This window comes from Tyto alba, unplaced genomic scaffold, assembly GCF_018691265.1.
Source record: "Tyto alba isolate M040663 unplaced genomic scaffold, T.alba_DEE_v4.0 Super-Scaffold_8, whole genome shotgun sequence".
NCBI classification, from domain to species: Eukaryota; Metazoa; Chordata; class Aves; order Strigiformes; family Tytonidae; genus Tyto; species Tyto alba.
Window position 1 is genome coordinate 21,985,874 of NW_024881329.1, and position 16,468 is coordinate 22,002,341.

Consider the following 16,468-nt stretch of genomic DNA (forward strand, 5'->3'; position numbering starts at 1 on the left):
CCCTCCGGTCCCGGCTCTGCCCCCCCCGCCCCCCGGCTCTTCCCCCCCCGTCCCCCGGCTCTGCCCCCCCAGCCCCCCGTCTCTTCCCCGCCCGCCCCCCGGCTCTTCCCCCCCGGTCCCCCGTCTCTTCCCCCCCGGTCCCGGCTCTGCCCCCCTCGTCCCCCGTCTCTTTTCCCCCCGCCCCCCGGCTCTGCCCCCCCCGCCCCCCGTCTCTTACCCCCCAGTCCCGGCTCTGCCCCCCCGTCTCTTCCCCCCCCCCCGCCCCCCCCCCTGCCCCCCCGGCCCCGGCTCTGCCCCCGGCCCCGCTCCGCTTCCTCCGCGCCGCCGCGGCCATTGGCTGCCCGCGCCGCCGCCCGCGCCCTGCGCCGCGCCGCGTCCTGACGCTGGGCTGGGCCGGCCCCGGCGATGGTCGCTCCCCGCCGGCTCCGCCGCAGCCCCGGGAGGCGGCTGGGCTCCGCGCCGCGGTAGAGGTGGGTCCCCGTCCTTCCCTCGCGCTTTTACTCATTTATTTATTCTTAACGTTGCCTTCTTAGGTTTTTTTTTTTTTTTAAATTATTATTTTTTTAATTCCTTCCTCCCCCCCCCCCTTATTTTTTATATTTTTAACCTCTTTGCGATTCTGGCGTTACTTCCGAGAACGGCGATCCCCCGCCCTGCCCCGGGCCGTACCGCCCGCGTTTAACCGGGCGAAAAGCTCCGTCTATGTGTGTTTGGTAGGAGCGGGAGGGGGGGGGGGGGGGGGCTCCTTTCCTTCCCCCATCCCCCCCCCAACCCCCCCCCCCCCCCTCCGGCTCTGCGCGGTGCCGCCCCGAGGCGGCGGGGATGGGCGGCGGAGCGCGGCCGGAGCGCGGAGCGCGCAGCCGGCGGGGGCGGAGAGCACATCCTTCCCCCCCGCCACCCCCCCTTCCACCCCCCCCCCCCCCCCGCCACCCCCCCTTCCACCCCCCCCCCCCCCCGCCGCCGCCGCTTCAAAACAAACCGTCACCAAAATGGTGCAGAGGTGAAGGAGGGAGAGGGAGGAAGGGGAAGAAGTGTCGCCTCGGCCTGGGCGCTGCGGGGGACAGGTGAGAGGGGGGCGGGATGGGGAGGGGGGGGGGATGTGGGTGCAGGGGTGCGAGGCAAGGGGATGGGTCCCTCTGCCCGGTGGGTGCTGCTGATGGGGTGGGGGAGAGGCACTGGGGGGTGTGTGTGCGTGTGTGTGTGTGCGCGCTCGCCCTGCTTTGGGGCAGTGCTGGAGGGGTTTGTACCCCCATGGTGACAGTCCCCAAGCCCAACCGGGGTGGCCTTGTGGGACCGAGGGAGAAGTGGGGCCAAGCAACATTCGGGGAGGGGGGGGATGCCCTCCCCGGTGGGGCTCAGGGTGATGCTAAGGGTGCTGGGGTGGGTGGGGGGGAAGCAGCTGGTGGAGGGGCCGCCAGCAAAGCTCGGGGTGCTGGTGAAGGAGTGTGGGGGGGGGGGGGGCTGTGTTTTTTTGATTGGCAATAGCAGCTTTCGGAGAGCCGGCGGTAAATCGAGTCCTGGAGCTTCAATGACTTGGCCGGGTGCCGGCTCTGGAGCTGACAGCCGTGATTGTTTGTTCCTCCGGGGCCGGTGGCAGCGGTGGGGGCACAACGCCGCGGCTGCCATTTGACAGCGACCGGAGCGAGGGGCCGGGGGGGGGGGGCAAAGCCCCCGGTACCGCCACCGCGGCCTCCCCGGGACATTGAGCGTTTCCTCGGCTTGGCGGTACGAGGGGCCACGCGATGCCGGGGGAGCGATGCGGGGGACAGGGCATTGGGGTGCTGTTCAGCATCTGTAGCGCCTGTTTGCCAGTGGCTTATCTCCTTCCCAACAGCTCGCCCCCTTGGCTTTGTTGCTGGCTTTTTTTATTTTTTTTTATTTTTTTTTTATTTTTTTTTTTTTTATTTATTCCCTCCCCCTCGTGCACACCCAGCGAGGCACACACGTGTGCGCGCACACTCTGCTCTTCCCTCCGCACCCTGGGAGCCCTGTGGCACCCCGTGGCTCTGCACGGCCACAAGCTGGGGTGTCTGTGTTCCACACCCCCCCCCCCCCCCCGACCTCATCCTCCTGCGCTTTTGGGAGCTGCCATACATTTTTGGCTGGTGACACCCCCCACCACCTGCAGGCAGGGGTCTGGGCAGGGAGGCAGATGCCGGTAAGTGGAGCACAGCTGGTGTGAATTCCCCCTGTGCCTCCTCCCAGGGCAAAGCTTTGGCACAGCACCTCTGCCTGCCTGCCCCCCGCCTCCCCCCCGCACCCAGCGCCGGGGAAGGCCTGATCCTGCCCCTCCAAAGCCTTTTCTCCTGTGGTGCGTGGCCCCACGTGGATTTTCAGGCTGGTTTTGCTCTGCCAAGGTGGTTGCTCTTAAACCACTGTCCCAGTACGGCCAGCCCAAAACCTCACTGGGGACAGGGCTGGGCTGGACTCGGCGTGACGGGCTGTGGATTTTGAGTGTAGGTAAGGTTTATTCTGGGTGTTTTCTTTCCTTCCCTCAGCCGATTCGGTGCTGGTGGCCCCAGCGTGGGATGTGCTGGGGCTGCCCGTGTCCCTTGGGAGCTCAAAGCGAGCTGCCTGCCTGGCCCTCAGGATTGCTGCCCGTGGGCTCCTGAAGGTCATGGACCTCTGGATGGGCCTTGTGGCTTCTCCATTCCTCATTTCCCCCCCCCCCCCCCCCCCCCCTTCCCCCTTGTCCTTCAGCCTCTGCAGTTGTCGTGGCTTTGCCAGGCTGAGGCATCCGCACTCGTGCTCGGCTCGGAGCAGGTGGCCGGTGTCCCCGGAGCGGCGGGGGCCGCTGCTCGGGTTTCGCCGGCGCTGCCAGCGCGGTGGAAAAGCCGCGGCAGGGGTTTAACCGGCTTGTGTTGAAGGTCTGCTGGCTCTGTGCTTCCACTCCTGCCCCGGCTCCCCCCCCACCCCCCCCACCCCAGCACGAACGGACTCGGGGGCTCCTTGTGCCTGCCGGGCACATCCCCACCAGTGCTTGGTCCTTTTGGGGGGCTCCAGGGACCTTGGGAAGCGCCAGCTTTGTCAGTGGGTGACCTTGGGCAAGTCCCTTTGCTTCCCCACGCTTCGGTGTTGCTCTCAGGAGAGGGGTGGTGTTTAATGTGTTTATTCCCACCCCCCCCCCCCTCCCCTTGCTGGTGTGGGGCTCTTGGCTCCGCTTGGGAAGTGCAACCGCGGAGATGGAAAGGGCTGTTGCTATTTTATCCCGTCCCCGAGCGGGCAGGGTGGAGGCACGGACGGTGCTGGAGTCACCCGGGGTGGATTTTTCCCAGGCTGCCAAGTGAAACAAGTGGGGTCTGATTCTCATTTAACGCCGCAGCCCTTTACTGCGACTCTGGCAACGTAAAGGAGCCTAAATATGGTCATAAACCACATCCACTTCGAGGTTCGTCCGTGCTGCCAGGGCAGCCTGACGGCGGCTTTGTGCGAAGGAGAACAAAGCCGAAAGGGTCGGATGAAAAGTCCGGCAGTGGGACCCAGCTACCGTGGTGGTGGCACGGGCTGGGAGCTGCCCGGCAGCGGGGTGCCGGTGCTGGTGCAGGCCGTGGCTCGTGGAGGAAGGATGAAGGCGAAGGTGGTGGTGGTGGTGGTGGTGGGGTGATGCCACCCAGCTCATCCCGAAGCACCTAGGAGCACTTTGATGAGAAGGGGAGGGCCCAGTTACAGGCTCTGCCACTGTGACCCTGGGCGAGTCATTTAAACCTTAAAAGCATCAGTGGTGAGGGGCAGAAATTGTTTTTCTCTCTCTTTTTTTTTTTTTTTTTTTTTAATCAAGCCAGAGTGCTTCCCAGGGTCAGGTTGGTGATGCTTGGAGTGTGCTGGGAGGGGACCTGCCCCGGGGATGCTGCGTGGCCTCCCCCCACCCTGCGGCCATGGGGTTGCAGGGCCACGAGCGTTTTGCAGCGGCTCGGTTGGGAACGGAGGGAAAAGAGGGAGCGGGATGTGTCGCTGGCATGACCCCCCCCCCCCCCCCCCCCCCCCCCTTTTTCCAGGCCGCTGCCGCCCCGCTGGGTGCCCCTGGCAGCCCAGTGCTGGCGGCGCCGCCGCGCAGAAGCCGCGGCGGTGCCCGAGGCTTGGGAAGTGAGCAGGCAGCATCCCGTTAAATCCCGTTAATACCCGGGAGCACACGCGGAGGTGGCCCGAGCGGGGCCGTGGCGAGCGAGCGGGGGCTGCCGTGTCGATGCCGTGCCGGACTTCCCCATCTGCAACCGGAGCTAAAAATACCCCCTCTGCCTCGCCCCGTCGCCGTCCCATCTGTTCGGAGGGCGAGCTCCTCGGGCCGGGGACTCTTTCTTATTTTTATGGCTATTTTGGCAGTTCCTAGAGGCTGAGCCGGCCGGAGTTCAGAGGTGACTCTATTGCAAATGACAGTCCTGCCCCCGGGAAGGTACGGCTCTGCCGCTGAGCCAGCCGCGGTGAGCAAAAAGCAAGTGAGTCAGAGCAGGGGCAGGGAGGAGGAGGAGGAGGAGGAAGGTTGGGGAGGGAGAGGAGGTGTTGAAAGCTGTGGCCGTGCCGGGTGCCGCGGGGTGGGAGCCGGGTCCCCCCGGCCACACTCGCCCTCCCTGTGACAGCAGGGCTATGGGATACATCAGCCCCTCGCCTCCCCGAGACGGTATTTATTACTTTACCATCCAATACGCCTCTCCGGGTTTGTTTTTTTTTTTTTTTTTTAATTTTTTCTTTCCTTTCTTCAGCTAATTAGAGGAGCTTTCAATAAAAAGCTGAAATTTGTTAATCATTTTATTTGATCAGAGCTTAGGCAGTGCCGGAAGACCTCTAGGTTTTTCCCTCTGCCTTGTTTGAGCAGCAGTTTGCTTTTGCTTTCAAGATGGATCTAGCCGTCTGCCTGCCAGCAGCTCTACCTCCACAGATCTGTCGCTTTTCATCTTGCACTCCAGTTTGGTTTGCTTGTGGTTTTTCTTTAATTTTTCCTTTCCTCTCGCTCCTGGTGTCTCCCTGCTGTAGCTCCCCAGTGCTTGAAAAACGGACAAGAGCTTGCATCCTTTAAAAAATTGGGGGGGGAAAAAAAAAAGAAAGCGCCCACGTGGAGCGAGGACTTGATAAATACATGGGGAATCATTTTGGAGCTATTTATTTTGGGGGGGGGGTGGGCTGTATGTTTGCCTTCTCTTAAATGGTGGCTAAAAAGGTGTGGGGGGAGAGGGGCTTCTGAGCTGCATGAGGAGAGTTTTTTGGGGAAGCTCGGCCCGTTTTCATGTGGTTTGCGCTGAGAATGGGGGGATGCAGCAGCTGCTCCTCAGTTCCCCGGGTGCTCTTGCCCGAGCTATAGGTGAACTTCTTCCCCTATATAAAAGCAGGATGGTAGGTATGGATGAGACGAGGTGCATGTGATGGTGTCGGGGCTCCTCGCTGCCAGGGTCGGTGTCACCTGGAGGGGTATGGTCGCGGCGAGATGCCCTGGTTATGGTTGAGCACTGGGATGCCGGGGTCCATTCCCGGTGCTGGGTGCTGCCGTGGTGCCCAATGGGGCTTTTAACAGCCCCGGCCTGGCAAAAGCAAAAAAAAAATCATCAAGAGAAGCGCTGGGGGTAGGTGCCTTGGTGTGCGCGGTGAGGATGAGCTGGTAGGGCAGGGTGATGCCCACGCCGGGATGTGTCAGGCTCCGGCCACCACCCAGGAGCCACCGCGGTGTCCCCTCCCGAAGCAGCCGGACCGGACCGCGCCGGGGCCGCACGTCTCGCTCCGTGCCGAGCAGGACACGTATTATTTCACAACGTGCAATTAAGCCGTTGGTTTTCCTGGAGCCGGCGCGCGGCCGTGCCTGGTGGCTGCGGGTGGAGGGGCTGAGCGGCACCCGGGTCCCCGACCCTCCGCGCTTTGGTTGCTCGGCGCTAATTGTAATCCAGAAGCGGGGAGATGAGTCCTTGCCATCCGCGCTGACACTGCCCCGACGCCCGGGTCTGGCCGGTGCAACCGTCTCAAGGTCAAAGCCGTGCTGTGCTGTGGTGTTGCTGGGCTGCTGCTGGGCATGAGCCGGCGCGGGGTTGAAGCGCTCCCACCTCCTGCCTTGAGTCAGTGTTGGTTTGGGGTTGGAAAGGTGATAATTAAACGACCTATTTCTGGGCAGGGAGGAAGAGGAGGAGGGCGAGGAATCGTTTCTCTTTCCAGAACTTCAAAAAAAGCTTCCAGCAAGCGTCCGGAGCAAACCCAAAACCGCTTCCAGGAGGAGGTGCCTCCGATCGCCTCCCAGCCAGGGTGCTCGGGGCTCGGGTGGGGGTCTGGGTGCCGTGGGGAAGGGTGACCTCCTGCTGCAGCACTGCTGCTGCATCGGCCTTTTTTTCGGAAGGAGGTAAAGCAAAACTGCGGCTCCTGTTTTTTTTTTTTTTTTTTTTTAACCAGCTCAAAAAAATAGTAAAGAGATTTGGGAGGCAATGCTTGCCCCCAGGGCTGCGTCCCTGACCCGAGCCCATCCTGGGGTCACCTCTTGTAGGGAGGGCAGCAAAGAGGATTCCTCCTCCTCCTCCTGCAACAGGGGGGGATTATTTGTAGCGCCTGCAAGGCCAGATCCTGCACCCCGTGGCAGGGTGCTGGGGGCTCTCGGCAGGGTGTTACCTGCCCAGGAAGATGCAGTGGAGCTTGCGGGGTGGAAGATGTTATTGATGGATATAAGCAGTGGTTATAAATAGCCCTGGTTGAAAGTTTTCATCTTCCTTTTTAAATGAAAGTGCCTTTTGGAACAATGTGACTTTTCTCCATCCTTTTGGAAAGCATCTTTTTTTTTTTTTTTTTCTGATTTTGAAGATGAAACTTTTTTTTTTTTTGAAAAAAGAGAATTTTTCCTTTCCAATTATTGGAAGACTTCAGGGAAAAATTGCTAAGCGCCACAGAAACAAATACCCAGGAACACATCCCATGTTGTGCAGGTGGGGAAAATATGTGGGGTCAGATGTGCTTGGTTTGATTTTCTTCAAAAAAGAAATTGAGAATGGAAAATGTTCACAGCACCAGTGAGAGTTTTTTATCAAAGCGGTCAAAATTTTGGGGGCTGAAAAAACAGGGCTTGCTTAAAACCTGGTGCATCGAGCTTAAAAAAGACAAGTTAAATAAATTAAATACATTGGACAGAGGACTTCTGTTTAGTAAAAAACTGGCAATGTTTCTGGGTTTCTGTCTGGAATTTTTTGGTTGTAAAACCTGAAATTCTCCCCCACCCCAGGCAGTAACCTTGAGACATGGTGCTGTAGCAGGAGTTTCCACTGACAGGGAAGAAGAAAAAAAAAAAAAAAAAATGTGGACGAGTTATTTTGACCACCCAGACGTCTTTTTTTCATGTGGGCAGTCACTGGGACTGTCCTACCCCGCAGCCCCAGGCCGCGGTGGCCAGCGCTGAGAGCATCTTCTCTGGGGAGCAGGAGATAAACCAGTGGGATTAGGGGCTGCGGTGGGGAACGGCCAGGATCGGGCTCCAGGCATGGGTGCTCCTGCTCTGTGGTGGCCTCCATGGGAGAGCTCAGGCCTGCAAAGAAACGAGTGGGTTTTTTTTACCACTCTTGAGCTGGTCTGGAGGCAGAGAAGGGCTGCGTGTTTGCCTAACCGTAGGTGGGGTCTGAGCTGTCAGGCGTTTCCTAAATATCGTGATAAATGGCCCCGTGGAGCTGGTACCTGCAGGCTTCCCGCCGGTGCGCGAGCCAGCGTTCAGCCTTGGGGGGGAACAACCCGCCTTGTCCCAGCGTGAGCGGCTGGGGACACGACTGTCCCCGGGGGGGTGCGGCGTCCTGCGGCACCCGCGGCATCTCTGGGCTCAGCGTCGCTTTGGGAGGGGACCCTGGTGCTGCTCGGCTGGTCGGGGGGGTGGCAGGTCGAAAAACCTGCAGCCGGTTAAAATCCCGGCGTTGCCGGAGCCTGGCTCTGCCAGCCGGCTCCCCTCTCCCTGCCAGGCAGCACGGGGGGAATTTTTGCGCTTTAAAATTCTGCCGAAGGGAGCTTTGACTTTAGCTCTGCCGCTGGGCGTGCAGTGCTCGGGCCGGCTGAGAACTTGCTGGAATAAACCATGGGGGAAAGCAAAGCGTTTGTGTGCGGCGCCGAGCGTCTCCTCCGGTGCTCACACCACTGGGGAGGTCGTGGTGGAGGCGAGGAGGTGCCTCCGGACACGGTTATCCTGGGGGATAAACCACATTTTTCCCAGGAGATGTGGCTCTGCCCTTAAGAAAAACCTGCGATAGCTGCAAATTAATTTGGATAACTGGGAACTGGGGTGGAAGGGTTGGGCGGAGGCAGGGCTTGCTCGGACGTGGGCTCGGGGCAGTTTTTTGTCTGGTATTCTGGTGAGGAGCGGCGCTTGCGATCGCGTGGATGGCGTGTGCGTGCCAGGCTCTCCTCCGAGGGCATGGACTGGTGTTTGGGGGGTCTTGGGGGCTCCTGGAAGGGCTCAGGGTTGCGGGGTTGGGGTGCAGCAGGAGCCAGGCTGCTCTCCAACCTCTTCTCTTGGGTGATGCTTTCCCACAGAGCTCGGTGCGCCGCTGGCCATCTCGCTCGGCGCGGTTTCTGGGGACTCGACGCCCCATCCCCTGGGTTTGAAGCACAGGGATCCATCCCAGATCCGTCCCCAACCTTCCCTGACTCGGCACGGCCGTCCTTCCCACGCGCCGGCAACGAGCCGCCGGGAAAACTAGCACCTCTCGACTCGCTCGTTCAAAAATATCCCCGTCCCCGCGCGGATGCTGCTGCCAAGATGGGGAGCGGAGCCGGCGCTACCTCTTTGCAGAAATCTGTCGCCTCGCTCGGCGGTGGGGAGGTTGGGAGCCGCGGAGCGCCGAGCCCCATCGCTTTCTAAAATAGAAGCAGAACAAATGGTTGGAGCAGGATGCTGGTGGCGAAGGCAGCCAAGCCTCTTCCCGCGGCAGCTGGTGGCTGGTATGCTGCTTCTTGCTCCCTCCATCATTCCTCTCCCCAGAGCTGGCGTTTTATTGCAGGGGGAGAGGCGAGCATCTGTCTTTTGGGACGGCGTTGGGCACACCGGTGCTTTTCGGGCTTCGGTGTGATCCCCCGTTGGGTTTTGGTACGGTTCGGCTTTAATCGAGCTGTGGGGGCGGCGGGGCAAAAAGCGGGGTTTCGGTAGCGGCAGCGCGGTGCCGCGGCGGTGTGCGCCGGTGCAAGAGAAAGGAGGGGACGGGGAGTTGGGTGGTGCCGGTTTGCGAAGGGACTTTGTCCCAAAACAATGACGTAGGTGCCGGGTTGAGCCCCGGGCACGGCGCGGTGGCAGGTGCCGACCCGGCGTGTCGGCTGGGTGAGCGTGGAGCTGCCGTATCTACAGCCCGTTCCTGGGGACGGGGACGGGGGACGGGGGGGTCCTGGCGAGGTGCTGGGTGCTCCCGGGGTCCCCAGGTGTCGTGGGAGCCGCATTTGGGCTGAGCTCTCCCTCCCCGAAAGGAGCCTGGCCGGGGAAAGGCTCACGGAAAGGCTCCTCGCCGCCCCGCTCCCAGGGGACCCCCGCTCCCAGGGGACACGAAGCCGCGTGTCCTCGCCCCGGCCGGCCGCTGGCACCCAGGAGGGGAAACGCTGAGATCGGCTCTGGTTGCAAATCAAGAGAGTTTGGAAAAAACCTGTTAATTGCCCTCTGGTCTTTGAGGTTTAAGGCCAGACGCGAGCGTGTGCTTTAGCAAGCAGAATTTCACGCCTGCCTCTGGGCCGGAGAGGGCTGCTCCAGCTGGACGAGATGGAAGTGGGAAGGTCGGGGAGAGGCTTCCCGTAAGGGAAGATGTTCTTGCCTCGTCCTTTCCAGCGGAGAGGACCAGCCACCGCGAGCTCAGCATCCGCTCGGGTGACCTTCAGCGCCTTCTGCTTGGCGAGGGAGGAAGGCTGCTTTGCATGCCTTCTCCCCACGATGCTACACATGTACCAAGCAAACGGGGTCTTTTTTGTTATGCAAATGCCGCTTTGTTTTTAGCTTCTCAAAGATAAATACCTTTGAGGCTAAATATGGAGCTCGGGGCACTGCTAAAAGCAACCCCGGCGGTTCGAGGGCTGACAGGTTGGACGCTAAAGCTGGTGGTTTGGGGGTTTGGCTTCCCTTTGGGGACTGAAACAAAATGCTCTGAATTTTTATTTTTTTCCCTGAGGTTACACAAGCTTTTTTGCACTGAGGAGCGTTGCGAGCCCCGATGTGGGGGCCCCATGGCCGCCGTGCAGCACCTGCTGCCCCGCGCTTGGATTTCCCATTTTTGCAATGATGTGCTGTGATTTTTTTTTTTTTTTTTTAAATTTTTTTTCCAAGCATTTATGGGCTTGGGAGACCCAGCATCACACCACCCTCCAAGGATCCCCACTTTGAGCTGCCTTTCTGAGTTGTGTCCCTGCTCCGTGGCTCCGGCACGGGATCGACGGTGATTTCCATGTGCCTCCCGATGCCGGCCACCCGGGTTTTGCCGTCGGGTTCTTTCTCACACCTCGCAGAGAAGCCGAGGGGTGCAGGTTGCACGGCTGGAGCGGCGCTGGACGCTGTGCCAGGTGCCGTGCACCGGACCGAAGCGCCTTTTTCTCACCTCCCGTGCTGGAAGGGCGCGTGGGCGAGCGTGGCGTGGGGCGAGGCGTCCCCCGGGGTTTTCTGGCTTCCTTTGGGACCCCGTGAGCCCGCTGGCAGCCCGTCTCCCTCGTGGTGGGAGGTCACGGGCTGTTGGGCTGTGTTTAGGCAAAGGTGTTTGTGTTACGATTTTATTTTTATTTGTGCATCTCTCGGAAATTTTTCGTCACGGCGGGTGCCGGTTCAGTGCCTGGTGATGGGGTGGAAGGGGCGTGGTGGGGGATGGAGACGTGGCTGAAACTGGTTTAGCTTCTGCTCGTGCGATTTTTCCTATTTCTGTGCTGCAAGAGAGCTTGAGGATCCTGGGATTTGGGGAGGGGGTGGGGGGCTGAAGCCCTCAGGGGTCTGCCTCGGGTCCTGGTTCATCCCTCCTGTAGTGTCACAGGTCACTTTCCAGCCTGAAGACTCGCTGACAGGGGCTTTTTGGGGCTGACCCCTGAGAGTGTGACACAAAGAGCACCCCGAGGTATCTCGTGGCCTTGCAAAACCACGGAGCAGTGGTGGGTGTTTTTCCCGTCGGGACGCGGACAGGAGCGCGGGGACTCCTGCATCCCGTTGGTGATGGGATGCCGCTGGGACCTGCTGTGGGCAAAGCAAGGTGGAAAGGAAAGGTGGTGGAAAATAAAGGTAAAAAAGGGCTGGGCAGCTCTTTCAGAGCTGCTGCTTTGCAAAGTTGGTTGGTTTTGCCACCGGCTGCGTGCTGAGCTGTGGTGGGGCAGAGCTAAGGCCGTCCCGAAATGGGGTGTTCCTGCTCAGGGCCACCCCAGGTACTGCAAGGGCTGCCTGGGAGCTTAGGGCTTGTCACTTTGGGTGACTTTGGGCGTCAGGGTGGCAGTCTGCACCCTCCAAAACTCGGCGGGGTCTGGAGCATCCGCGCCCGAGGAAGCTGCTGCCCAAATGATGCCCAAAAGCAGGTACCCTGACCCAGGGGCAGGGGCACCTCTTCAGCTGTGGGTCAACCCCCCCCCCCCCCTCCTCCAGCATCTGTTCAAGGTGCCACCCTGGTTGTTTCTTTATTTTTTTATTCTTTTTTTTTTTTTTTTCCCCCCCTAAATACATTACCAGTGCAGCTCGTCCATATTTCAACCACCTTCTCCCTCCTGTTCTCGCGCTGAAGTCTATAATGCTGAAATTATAGCATCACCCTCGTCGCCATGGCAACATGCAGGGATGTATTTAAAAAAAAAAAAAAAAAAAAAAAGGACCAGAAGCCCTCCAAGGATTATGACTTCAGTGAGGGATCAGGCCGGAGGGGAATCTGGGTCACGGCTGGAGCAGGCTTTTCTTCCAGCTTGTCTTTGGTAATTCCCCTTACTGTGACCTGGGGGACGCGTCAGGGCAGGGCAGAGCTGCTGTTAGCACCCGTGGGTGCTCCCAGTGGTGGGTCCATCTGCCCTGGTGGGTGCTGTGCTCCCTGCGGAGGAGATGGCTCAGCACCTGTGTGCACCCCAGGGAAGGACATCCTCTGCGAGCTCGGTATTCCCACCCCAAATCCAGGCTTTTTAACCAAAACTCATCTGTTCCAGAGCATGCGGTGCCTGCAGGAATGCCAGAGCCACGCTCCCCGTCCCCCCCCTGGTTTGTGCATTGCAAGTTTTCTCTCTCATCCCCCAAAATAAACAGGACTCTTTTTTTCTAAATTTTTTTTTTCTCCTCTTCATTTTTTTTTTTTTTTTTCCTCCCTTTTTCCACACCCCCAGAGCCGCTGTTGCTGGTGGCAGGGAGCCCAGACTCCGTAGGAACTCAGAAATGCTGCAGATCCAAGCCCCGGCTGCCCTCTCGGTTTCGCAATCCTTTGGAGTGGGGGAGAGAGAAGGAATAAAATGGGAGGGGATTTTTTTTTTTTTTTTCTTTTTTCTTTATTAGAGATTTATAGACTTTCCCACCAGTAGGGACAAGGAGCCGGAGCCGAGCAGCCAATTTTCTACAGTAAGTTTCCAACACTGCTCCTCTCCGGCCTCTGTGAAACCCTCTGCGGCCTCGCCTACGGTGGGTTGGGTTGGTTTAATTTTTGGAAAACCATCGGCGATGCTGGCGGGGGGGGGGGGGCGAGGGGGGGGCGGTGGCGCTTCTCCGTGTGCCGGCATCTCCCATGGCCGCGGCAGTGGGTTAGGTGATGCTAATGGCTGGGAGGAATCAGCTCAGGTGGGGTTTTTTTTTTGAGCTCTCAAAGCCTTTTTTCTACCTGTTTTTTGGTTGCCTGCAAACCCTTTGGCTTGGACCTCGCAGCGATGCCGCGGCCATCGCTCGCGGCTGCGCTCCCTCCGGCTCGCCGGGCTCGGCCGCTGCCGGGGAGCCTTCGCTGCCGCCTTCATCTCCCTCTGCCGTTCGACGTCTTGTGGGGTTTGTGGTCCATTTATTTTTAGGTAATTGCAGTGTCCGGGCTCTGAAATCGCCGGTCGGTAACGCGCAGCCGGACAAGGGAGTTTTTTGTTTGCGAGTGTATTTTAAGCGGCTCGTTTTTTACAGGCGAGAGCCACCGGTGAGCTCCTCGTGCCGGCGTGGAGGGATCCGGCCGATGCCATCGCCGGCTTCTGTCCCCACAGATGCCACGTTACCTGTACCCGGTGCTGTGCACGGGGCAGGGTGCAAGGGTTTGGCTCCCCAGCCCCGCTCCGCACCCTCGCGCAGGATCCGGCCCTCCGCCAGCGCTCCTGCAGCGGGGAAAAATCCTCCCTCCCAGAGCTGTGAGATCTGAGTCCTGGCAGCTCTGGTCCCAATGTCCAGTGATTAATGGGATTAAATTGGTGCCCCTAGTGAGGTTTTTTTTTTTTTTTTTTTTTTTTCTTTATTTTGCATCTGGTTTTCTCAAGACTTTTTAAGCGGCGGGGGGGCCGGGGCCACATCGCGCTGAGATCTGATTAGATAAGGGAGAGCTGCCTGTGAACAAAATTCCTACCGGATAATTATTTATACCTCCATGTGCGTCACTAGTAAACATCTGGATCCGCTCCAAACATCTTCATTTGATTTGTTTTGTAGTCTCTCAACAGGGATGTTTGTCAGATCCCCTCCCCGCCTCCCTTTCGTCGCGTGGCTTTGGGCAACGTGGTTGAGATTAGGGGTGGGCTTTGAGCTGTCGCCCCTCTGCCTGTCGGATGAGCCCGTCCCTGCCTGCTCCTCACCAGCCTCACTTGCCCATTTGCCCCCGGGCATTACCAGTCTTGGGACTATTTTAACAAATTCCCAGCTCCTGGATACCCGTGATGGGGCGAGGGTCACGTTGTCCTTTCTTGGGAGGAGAAAGTTTCTGGTGTTTGTGGTTGCAGGAAAAATACGAGTGGCCAGAAAAACCCAAAAAGCAATCCCAGATGTGTTGCTTTCTATTTTAAAACATCACCGTTTGATTTGGGGGCGAACCAGACTCCTGACCTTTCGGAGCTCGTGGGGCTGGCAGTCACGCCGAGCTCTTTGAGGCCAGGGCTGACTTCTTGCTCTGTTTGTGTAGAGCCAAGAAATTAATATTAATAACTTTCCCTGAATGAGAGTTGAGTACCTGCTTCCCTGGGGCTCCTTGGAAGGCTCCGGCTCAGGCGGATAACATCAACAGTCATTATGAACGGGACTAAGAGCATCGCTCCCTGCGCTGCACGCAGCTGGGATGCAGATGGGGAAGGACTGGTGTGGGAGGGGAGAGATGAAGGAAGCCTCTGGCTCGCTTTTAAAGTGTCTCGGGCAGGGCTTTCAGGCGCCATGAGCGATTTTTTTTTTTTTTTTAATTTTTTTTTTTTTTTTTTTTTTTGGTGTGTGTTCCCCCCATCCTTTCTGCAGCCCTGGCCCCTCTTTCTTTGCATGACTGCAGTGGAAAAACCATCCCGAGTTGCTGGAGCTGGCGACGGATGCCAGCTCCCTTTGCGTTGGCAGGGCCTGAAATCTGGGGTCTCACCTCTGCTGGGCTCTCAAAAAAAAAAAAAAAAAAAAAGTTTCAGTGCTGCACCCAGCCTTAATCTCTTTAAACTGTATTTTGCTAATCCTTCATTAGGATCTCATTGTGAGCTTGTTATCCCGTTAGGGCTTAGAGCCGCGCGTGGCGGCATCGCCTGCCGAGCCGGGGCGGGAAGGGGCTGTGTCGTCCCCGCCAGTGCCACGTGCTCCGCTGGGACGTGCTGGTGGCACTGGGTGTCGTGGCGAGCTGGGCTCCACGCCGCGGTGCTGGCTGCTCGAAGGGGAGTGGGTGACAGCGGGTGCTGGGTGCCTGCGGTCCCGGTGTTTTCGGTGAGCACCGGCGGGGACGCTGTGTCTGTTTATCTTCCCTTCCATCGCTGGATGTGCCCATCTGGGGTGCCGGTGCCGGGGATGGAAAGGGGGGTGCGGTGTAAAATAGAGCTGGTTTTTTTTTTTGTTTTTTTTTTTTTTTTTGTTTTTTTTGTTTGCACTGAGGCTAGGCCTTGCTTAGCGTTTCTGAGTGCCCGCGCTGCAGCGGACCCGCGTGCCAAGGGCGAGGTTTTAGCCGAGGTTATCCGGCGAGCTCCGGGGAGGTGACCCTGAACGGCATGCCGGGAGGAGGGCGAGCTCGGTGCGTGCAGAACCCCCTTCCCGCTGCCTCGGGAGCCTTAAAAAGGGCATCGGTCGGACCCGGCGGGCGGCGGGCAGATTCCTTCCCTTAGCGAGCGGCCGCTTTCCCGCTGGGAGGCTGGAGCTGGTGTCCTGCTGCTCCGTGCCGCCGGCTCCCCCGGCCTGGCACCTCCAAGCTCCCCTGGGCAGCACCCAGCTTTGGCAGGGACCTTCTCGGGGCGACTGGGTGATGGCAACAGCTCTGCAGCACCCAGGGGCTCAGGATACCTGCAAGCCGCGGTTTTGGAAGCTGCTTTGGAGGAGGAGGAGAGCGGAACCTCGCCCGAGTCTAAAGCCAAAGAGGTGGAAAGTCCGTCTTGCTGGATAATTGAGCGGGGCTGAGCCCGCTTGCCTTGCAGGCTGCGATCTGCAAGATAGCAGGAGATGGTCTGCAGAGCGATTGCAAAAAAGCAAAACAAAAACCGCACACCCACACATTCCCACACGCGCAGGCAAACAAGGAAGCGAGCATACAGGGGGGATAAGCGAGCAGCCAGAGTTGAGACTCAATTTTATTTGGTGGAAAATGAAAACCGCTGCGGCAAGCGAGAGGGTTCCTGGCTTTTTTTCCCCCCCCTCAAAATAAAATTTAGGTGGGATTTTTATCTTCCCTGGTTTTTGTTCTGTGTAGAAATGTGGCTCTGAGGAGAAGTTTGGTGGCTAAAATATTGCTGCCTGGTTTAGTGCTTTCCTGTCCAGCTTCCTACTTGCTGGAAGGTCTCGCAGGCACCTAAGTTAACGTGTCCTCGTCCGCTTCTACGTGCCAGATACAGCGGGGTCGGGAGAAGGGAGGTGACTCCTCTGACATTGCCCAGTGAACGAAAATGAACCGGGCTCTAAAACTGCACTTGGCTTGCTTGAGAGCGTTTGCCGGAGTTTAAAGTTTAATGCACATTTATTTTGCCTTCAGGTTGCGGAGCGTCTCTGCAAGTCCTGCTTTTTGGCAGCTGCCGGGCGCGGTGAGGGGGCTCGTGGCATCTCTTGGCTGGAGGGGATGGGGTCTCCGCAGGGAACCCGAAATGCTTAGGTTCCTGATGTAGGACTGAGCGGCTTTGGTTCTTGCTGCATTTATTTCGGCAGCCAACGCGGTGCTTGTGCTGGTGCTCAGCCTGCGCCGGAGCGGCGGTGGGTCCCGCTCCCCCCCCGGGGAGGGGGGCTTCCCTTCTGCACCAGAGCACCTAGGAATCGGGCATGAGCCGTGGTTTTTACACTGGCTTTTATCCTTCCAGAAAAGGGGAATAGTGACATCCAGGAGCGCCGGGTCCCTGGGTTTCACAGCCCTTTGGGCTGCTCCCACCATGGGCTCGGCGGGGGCCGTGCCGCCCCGCTCCCCGCCGCTGGGAAGGTAGAGCTTTTCCAAACGCCTCTCTC

General features: G+C 59.0%; 1 protein-coding gene across 4 annotated transcripts in view; it reads left to right on the forward strand.

Moving 5' to 3' along the window:
- Positions 1–351: 351 nt before the first annotated feature.
- Positions 352–16,468, forward strand: part of MEF2D (myocyte enhancer factor 2D) — a 76,165-nt gene continuing 60,048 nt past the window's right edge. For all 4 annotated transcript variants that reach the window (XM_042785003.1, XM_042785004.1, XM_042785005.1 and 1 more), the window contains exon 1: positions 352–470. The gene's annotated coding sequence lies outside the window, so the exon portion shown is untranslated. The remainder of the gene's footprint in view (positions 471–16,468) is intronic.